The following is a 9,281-nucleotide window of genomic DNA, read 5'->3' as shown; positions in this document are numbered from 1 at the left end:
CTCACCAATCCCCCCATCATGAGAGACCCTCCCACATAACCCAAACCCTTCCCCATAGACCCCACCTCCAACTTTAGAGATCAAATTTCAATATCAGATTTAAAGAGGACAAACATTCAAATTATAGCAAAGGTCAGGTCACACCTAGAATGTGCAGCTTTTCAAAACAGCACAGATGACAGTCAGCAGGAAAAGGAACATGGGGTTAGCAAAATCATGTTGATTGATGAATGGATCATGGATCATTACTAAATAATCTTTTTGTGAGATACTGTTGCAGTGGTTTTAATATAAACTATCTTATATACATTTGGTAATGCAATACAATCAACACAAATCTAGTGGAGACCAAAACCTTTCAAATTTGGAGGTGGCTGATATGTAACAGATTTTTTTTTTTTTTTTTTTTTTTACTGAATTTAAGATGACTCCTACTAAAAAAATATGCTTCTAAAACAAAAGCAGAAGACTTTTAAAAAGATAATTTATAAAGTCAAAAATCAAAAGATGTGAAATTATAATTTTTCCAATTTTTGAAGATGGGTGTAAAGCCTCATGTGTTCCAGTATATCTGGATTTGTCAGTGTTGATAAGAGAATCTTGAAGATTATCAGATAGTAAGAATTGATAAAAAATAAACAGGATCTCTTAGTACAAATGGTCACGTTTGCACCAGTGAGCTCAGCCTTTCCTAATAATGTTACTCTCCATCCCTGCCATCTTCATTGCCTACTCCAGTAGGTAATACAGAGACACTAACCTTATTGTTCATAAGAAGGAAAATATAAATGATGACAGAATCCTTAGGAATTATTTTAATTTTAGACCTTGTAAAATTTAGTAAAATCCTCTCCAGGTTAGTTGGTAGGAAAATTATTTGACTACCATGGCATAGAGGGGGCTTTATGTTCAATCACATGCTTTAAAATGTCAATAAACAAATGGTTTCAATCTTAATTACAGGAACACCAGAACTATTTGCTTTAGAAGAGAAAGAAGGCAGAAAAGGGTGAGAGATCCTGTATGGCTATATTGTAATTTCAGAATTTATAACTTATAATGAATCATCATATAATTGTTTTATATAGAGAAGATTTGCTCATTGGTCAAGTAAATGAGATTCCATATCTGGAGAAACAATTATCAGAAAAGGATTAAAATGTCAAAACTGGAAAGGTTTTTATTGATGCATTAAATAAGACAGATAAAAGAAAGCAGAATTGAAAAGCTAAAGAAAAAAGAGGTGCCAACAAGCTTTAAACAAGTGAAACAGTATGTTCACTAATTCAACGAATATTGAAATTTCAAAATCTTCAGGATTATTTTTTAATATTTATTGTGAACTGTTTCTCTCATGCCTGGGTCAATTCTTGTAGGGATGGACCCATGTCAATTCATGATGTAGTAAGAAAGCAGAGCAGCTTTAAGGACCAGTGGCTCCTTTCTAAATTATTCCAACCAAAATCTCTCTGTGTGATAGAAATATGAAGGCAGACCTGACTCAAGGCATGTAGGAAATTGATAAATATCAAAGTAATGCTTATGCATACCTGTAAAAGGACAGCTTAAACATGCCTGACTTTCTACTTTGGACCCTTCCAGCTCTACAATTTTTAACATCTTTAAGCTACCACCTGAGGATTCATTCAGGGTCTTCACTATCCACACCAAAAAAATTACCCTCTCTGATGTATTTCATGTATTAAACGTTTTAAATTTTGCTTTTCTTCATACAGAGTAATTTCACTTTCCATTCCTAAAGAGCTCTTTTGAGAAAATATCTAAACTTTGAATCAATGAGAATATATGTATGTCTTCCCTCACAAAGTGTGTTTTTATTTTCTAGAAAATGTAAAATTAGGACATGGAAATTAGATATTTGGCAAACCATTAAAATACAATGAACTGCTATCTTAGGCAATAAGACTCTTTGTAAGGCATCAATTTGCACTACCCAGTGTATAAGACTCTTGCTGCTTACCTTCCCTATAATTGGGTCAAACTGTATTACTAAAATCACTCCCTGTGAATTATTTCAAGAGCATAATTTTATTTTTTTCTAAGAACATCATTTCAAATTAAAATACATTACCTAATCATCATTATTTTGAGATATTTATAGGCTAGAAGTATAATATACACCATTTTTTTATTTTTTCTAATGTTTGATGTTTATAATTTTCATTAAATTTGTATTGCTGGAATTCTATGATTTAAAAATCAGGTTATAAGTGGACTGTCAAAACTCTAGGAGAAAAACAGCATTTCTTCAGTAATCTTTAGTGAAACTAAAGGGAAGATGGGAAAGTAGTTTATTTTAACTTAACTAAAAAATATAAATACCTGAATTTTCTTCCACATTTATTCAAAAACCCCATAATGTATTTTTCAAGTTAGTACTCTCTATTGCATTTAAGGAATATCCTAACCTATAATATTTATAAATAAAGGAAAATTTAGTAAAATACCATTTTCTATGTAATTCTTTAGTAAAAAAGTTACAATGAACTAGATAAAAGTACTTAATGTAAATGTAACTCTATGTTTCAATGTTAGATTGTGACTTTAAATTGTCATTTTCAACTCCCCCATCCTCTCTCCACTCTAATTCCTTGCAATCAGTTGTTGTTATTGGCTACTTTCAACTTTAAAATAGAAAGGTAGTTTAAAAATATGATGATAATGAAATGCTCTAATTCTACAAGCACTGCAAATTCAACTTAGGAACCAAAATTAATTGAGTTTTTCTACACATTGCCAATAAAAATATTTATCGGAACTTTTAAAAATAGTATCGGAACTTTTAAAACCTTGCTAATGATGCACAAAGGGAAATGAAATCTATACTTTTTGGGAAAATATATTAGTTCCTCTGTAATAAGCAAGCACAGTCCTCAAGCCAAGCTATATATCATTGATACTATAGAGGACCACCTAAACGTTTAAAACCAAGAAATATATAAACCCAGGAGAAAAAGATATGTTATCATTTAGTATTTTCCATTGCATGTGTATTACATATATATATATATATATATATATTATACATACATATATACACACACATACATAGATGTACACATATATATGTATGTATCTTGTGGATTCACACTTATTAGTCTATAAATGTTTCTACCCAAGATTACGTAAATGAAAATGTTAAACATTTGAATGACCAGGATAATACAGACCAGTGGTTCTCACCCTGTGGGTCACAACCCACAGGATCTGTATTAAAGGGTCACAACATTAGGAAGGTTGAGAACCACTGATACAGACACAAATACAGTCCACATATAAGCTATTTACTCATATTTCACTAATTTATGTGGGTTGGTTTTTTTTTTTTTTACTGTGACTAAAAGAATGTGATTTTTATGTATTTTGTCAAGTTAGTACTCTCTATTGCATTTAAGGAATATCCTAACCTATAATATTTATAAATAAAGGAAAATTTAGTAAAATACCATTTTCTATGTAATTCTTTAGTAAAAAAGTTACAATGAACTAGATAAAAGTAAAGAGTACTTAATGTAAATTATACACATAAAAGAAAGGAAAATCTTTTAAGTTGTACTTGGAGAAAGGAAAAAAGAGGATAAGGGGGAAGGAGGTATCAGTCTAGTCCAAGTATCACACTTTTTGGAAGGAAAAATCAGTTGGTGATTTCTGATTGTTGAGATTAATCTTCTTGTATGGATCATCTAATATTTGTAATGGATTTGTGTCACCTCCAAAATTAATTTTTAAAAAATACCTATATAGGCACTTAGAAGTATTTTACTGAAGAAGAATTGGCAAAAGAACAAATAATAACAGGTAAACATCATTTATTCATCTGTCTTTTCATCTCTCTGTGCATCTATGGATCCATCTATCTATCATTCATACTCTTATATTCTTAGAATATATCCACAGTTGGAGAGAATGAGAGAAATAATGACAAACTGTCCTTGTTATCAGTTGTTTCTCTGACAAATACTAAACATGTAAGTATGAGGATTCATGTGGACTTCATTCCAGGGTTGCAAGGATGACTCACTATACACTAGTCTATAAATGTGGTTCACCAATAAACAGAAGTGAAAACAAAGACCATATGATCTTCTCAATAGATGCAGAGATAGCATTTGACACAATAAGCACCCTTTTATGTTAATAACTCCTAATAAAATTGTCATAGATGGAACATACCTCAAAAACCTAGGGTGGCGTCGGTGGCTCAAAGGGGTAGGGCGCTGACCCCATATGTCAGAGGTGGCAAGTTCAAACCCAGCCCTGGCAAAAAAAATAAATAAATATATATACATATCCTATATATGACAACCCCACAGCCAACATCATACAGAACACAGAAAAATTGAAAGCATTCCTACTTAGATCTGGAACTGGATAAGGTTGCCCAGTGTCACCACTTTTACAGCACTTTCACATAGTGCTGAAAATCCTAACCAGAACAATCAGACAAGAGAAGGAAATCAAGAATATTCAATGCGGGAGAGAAAAGATCTAACTATTACTCTTTACTGACAATATAATCTTTTTATCTAGAAAACTCCAAGGATGCTGCTAAGAAACTCCTCCAATAGTCTCCAAGAGTAGTAAATAAATTCAGCAAAGTCTCAGAGTAGCAAAGAAATTTACACAAATCAGTAGCATTTCTATATACTATATATAGACTATATAATAATAGTCAAGCTGAGAGTTAAATCAGAGATTCACTACCATTCACAATAGCTACAGAGTAAATAAAATATCTAGGAATATGTTTAACCAGAGAGGTAAAAGACTTCTACAGGGTAAACTACAGTCACTGAGGAAGGAAATCACAGAGAATATAAACAAATTGTAAAACATATCACACTCATGGATCAACAGAATCAACATTGTTAAAATGTCTATACTACCTAAACTGATCTTCAGATACAGTGCAATCTCTATTAAAATCCCAATGCCATTTTTCAAAGATCTAGGAAAAATAGTTCTGTGGTTCATACAGAACAAGAAAAGAGCCCAAATAGGCAAAGCAACCTTAACCCTTAAGAATAAACCGGGAGATATATGGGGAAGGGGGAGAGGGAGGGGAGGGAAGATGGGAGGATGGGGGGAGGGTGGGTGATTGTTGGGACCACACCTATGGTCCATCTTACAAGGGAACATGTGAATCTTTCTAAATGTAGAATATAAATGTCTTAACACAATAACTAAGAAAATGCCATGAAGGCTATGTTAACCAATTTGGTGAAAATATTTCAAATTGTATATAAAACCAGCACACTGTACCTTCCCCCCCAAAAAAAGAATAAACCAAGAGGTGTCACTTTATCAGACTTCAAGCTACGGTGCAAGGCTACTGTAACAAAAACAGCATAGTACTGGTATAAGAACAGAAACATAGACGGATGGATCTGAATAGAAAACTCAGACATAAAAACATCACCATATTGCCACCTGGTCTTTGACAAAGCAGACAATAACCTACACTGGGAAAAAAAATCCCTATTTAATAAATCATGCTGGGAAAATTGAACCATCACATGGAGAAGATTGAAACAGGATGCTCAGCTCTTACCACTCACAAAAAATAATTCACAATGGATGTGCAAAGAGAGTTGTTTTTTTGTTTTTTTTTGTTTTTGCCAGGGATGGATTTGAACCCACCACCTTTGGTATGTGGGGCAGGCACCCTACTCCTTTGAGCCACAGGCATTGCCCATGCAAAGAGATTTAAACCTAAGTTTGAGCAAGATTGAAGTCTGACAGGGTTTAAACCTAAGTATAAGAGGTATTTCAGTCGTTCTAAAGTTAGAATGTCAAGCCTAAATACAATGATACAAGAATTAGCGGTTTGATCTACGTAGATGAGACTATCCTTGAAATCTTGTGATATTTTTCAGAAAAAATGTTTTTGCAGATATAATTAACTAAGAATCTGGAAGTGGAATTATCCTACATTAAGATGTACCCTAAAAGTAATAGCAAGTTTCCTTAGAAGACAAGGGGGGAATACACAAAAAGAACATTTGACACACTGGAAAGTGGGATTACATCTGTCACTGTGCTTTGACAGCTGTCAACTTGAAGACTATTATTATAGAGAGTGCATAATTAGTGTTTCAGGTAAGAGATAATTATGGCCTGGACATAGATACTAGAAGTGGAAATGGAAAGAAACCAGAGCAATAATTAGGAGGCAGAGGTAATAGAATTAGGTAATGATGTAAAAATTCCAATGGGTAAGAAAGATTGAGGTATAAAGGATGATTTTCAGATGTCAGCATTTATGAAAATCAGATATTCAGTATATACAAATATATATCTATTATTCAGTATGTAAATAACACATTAATGTTAAAACAAAGGATACATTTATGGTAATATGGAATATTCTATACTTCACAAAACACTAAATTTATAGAACATCTAAGGAAAACTATAGTAATGGCTACACTTTGGGTAATTTGTACAGTTGCATTCTTCTAGTCTCACCTTAGAGTTTCATACTAATATTTTACTTTACCTCTTGAGCACAGGTATGATCTGAACACAGGTATTTTATTTGACATTTGGAAATTACATTGCATTCATCTTTCTTTTTTTGCTGAGATTTTACGAATTCATTGTTCTTATTAATGTAAAAGTCATTTGTTTTCACAGAGTCACATCTTTGCTTCTATTTCATTCTTGTACATGAATACACTAAATAATGTTCCACATCTGACCCTTGTTTCAGAACCTTTGTGTATGCACACTGCAGGGGTGAAGCACAGGTGCCTTGTTGTTAGCATTAAAGCCAGCCTTCAATGCAAGTGAACTCAAGTTTAAAATCAGTCTTATTAAAAGGACCACTTAAAGCTAACCAATAATTATACGATGGCATCAGTGTGCTTAGCTTGTCAAGAACCCTGCTGGTATGGAATATGAATGAAAGCTGCCTCCCTGGGAAAGTGCTTTATAACTATGGCTGTGCTTCTCCCACCTGATAAAATCACTAAAGAAGAAAAACATACCGTGAGTGCTACAATGCAACTTGGAAAAACAAAGCAAAGTCATACTCTGTTCCCTCAGAGAATCAATATGACAGAAAAATTGTTCTATCATACTTTGCCCGATAAGGATTTTTAAATCTCATGAATCTACTCTGGCATCGTTCTCATTATGCATATTTATCTTACCTCTCAGGGATTTTTTTTTTTTCCTTCAAAAATTTACTAGTGACTGTCTCTTCAGGGTCAAATTAGGTGCATTTTGTATTTACTTAACCCTGATAAAAATAACTTTCCATTTTTACTTTATGATTAACAAAAGAATGTGTAAACCAAATTTTACTTTGGGGAGGACAGAGCTTTTGTTATGAGAGTTATTTTTCTGTCATATATTTATTTGCTGAATAGATGCTACCTTTAAACACTATCCTTCTTCAAACATGTCTTTTCCTCTCAATTTAATACCTTCTTAAAATTTATGCCTGTCTCGTGTCTCTTTAAACCATTCCAGAGTCTTCTCTATTATTAAATTCCAATAAATTTTGGTGGCTAAATTTGTGTACAATTAAAAACTTAGTGGCATTTTTAGAAATAAAACAACTTGTTTGGCAGAGAATTCCCACCAGTGAGAAGGCTCTCACCAGATATGCCTCCTCAGCCTTAGGCTTCTTAGCCTCCACAACTATAAGAAATATATTTCATCTATTCACAAAGTATCCAGGCTCATGCGTCTATTAGAAATAACAAAAAAATAATTAAAGAAAATATCAAAAATTATAAAACATTTTTTTGCCTCTTTGAGGGGGAAGGATGGAAAGACATTAATAAAGGGGAAAAGGAGAATGGAGACTGACAAGCTGTCAGCTCAGCTCCACACAGTTGCAAAAGGTTTTTATCAACGTCATTGGGGTAGCTGAATGGAGAAATGAGTACTACCCCAGGCTCTTCTCCAGTGCTGGTAGGATTATGGGGCATCCTTAAGGTCAGGCGTTTCCTGGAACTCTCGCATTGAAGCCCTCCAGGAACCTGGGGAGGAGACTGTTGGTTTCTGACCTGATTTTCTAAAATGGCATGCACTCCTATGAGGGTTATGAGAATTCCTTTCCCACAACTCACTTTTTATTTTAAGGAATGGGGGTGCAGACAACTTTTAAAACTGCTTCCTGCTGGTTAGGGGCACTGACTCTTTTAGGGATATGGAAGGAGTTATTGGGGTTACAAAGGTTTTGGTATTGTCTTGAGCAAGCCTTCAGAAGAAGGACCTGGGTGCCATGTTATTGGGTTAAGCTGGGAATGACATTCTGAATGAACTAGATCATAGTTCGTATAAGGAGCAGACCCAGGTAGACACAAAGTAATGAAAGAAGTAAGGGGGTAATTAGAGGTAAGACTCAGGGAACCCAGCTTCGGGAGTCAAACAATGATTGCCAGCTGTTTTCTCTTTGTCTTCGGAGTTTGGCAGTCCTTTCGGCTCATCGATTAGGCACATCTTGGAGGAGTCCAGGCTTGTTGGCACAGAAGTAACATTCTCCACCTAGGAACAAACATAAGCCTTGCTTTTCTGCAGTGAGAAGGTCTAAACCATGTCTATTTTGGAAGGTCATGTCTGCTAAGAAATATATTTGGTCACGTAGTTAAAAAATGTAAGGAAGAGCTCATACCTCCAAGTTCTGTTCTGATCCCTGTAGCTCTTTAGGGTGGTGAGGAGTGGGATTAAGGGGGGTGGGGGGGCTCTCTTGGGCCTAGAATGGATAGAGGTCACTCAGGGGGGCCTGTTTATATTAGGAGACAGGTAGATAAGAGTACAGATGCCTATCTAGTTGGTGAGTAGGCAAGGATGTCTTATTTCTGTTACAATTTTAACATTTCAGATAAGGCTTCTATGTCTCTGTTAGCATTTCAGTCATCTTAATATATTAGAAGTTGGTCTGAAGATGAAAAGACTGAATTTCAAGAGATTTTAAGGGCAATACATACAGCAGGTTATATGGGAGAAAACCTTAATTTTTTTTAAAGTTTAGTTTTTTCATGCCCAGTTACTAAAAAGGTAACTTAGTGCCAATGCTTTATTTTTATGCCTGATATTATAGTCATTTGACCTGATTGTATGAATATCTTTTTTGACTAGATTTCTCACAAATAATTATAGACAGCCTAATGGATTAAGTGAATTTTATACATGTATAAATGTGTGTATAAAGTCTATATAATGTGTATATAAACTGTGTGTATAAATGTATGTATAATGTGTATATAAATTTTATATGTGTGTATGCAAGTGTACATAGACAGAGC

This window comes from Otolemur garnettii, unplaced genomic scaffold (assembly GCF_000181295.1).
Source record: "Otolemur garnettii isolate 467f Iridium unplaced genomic scaffold, OtoGar3 scaffold00008, whole genome shotgun sequence".
Classification (NCBI taxonomy): Eukaryota; Metazoa; Chordata; class Mammalia; order Primates; family Galagidae; genus Otolemur; species Otolemur garnettii.
This window is presented reverse-complemented; position numbering follows the sequence as displayed.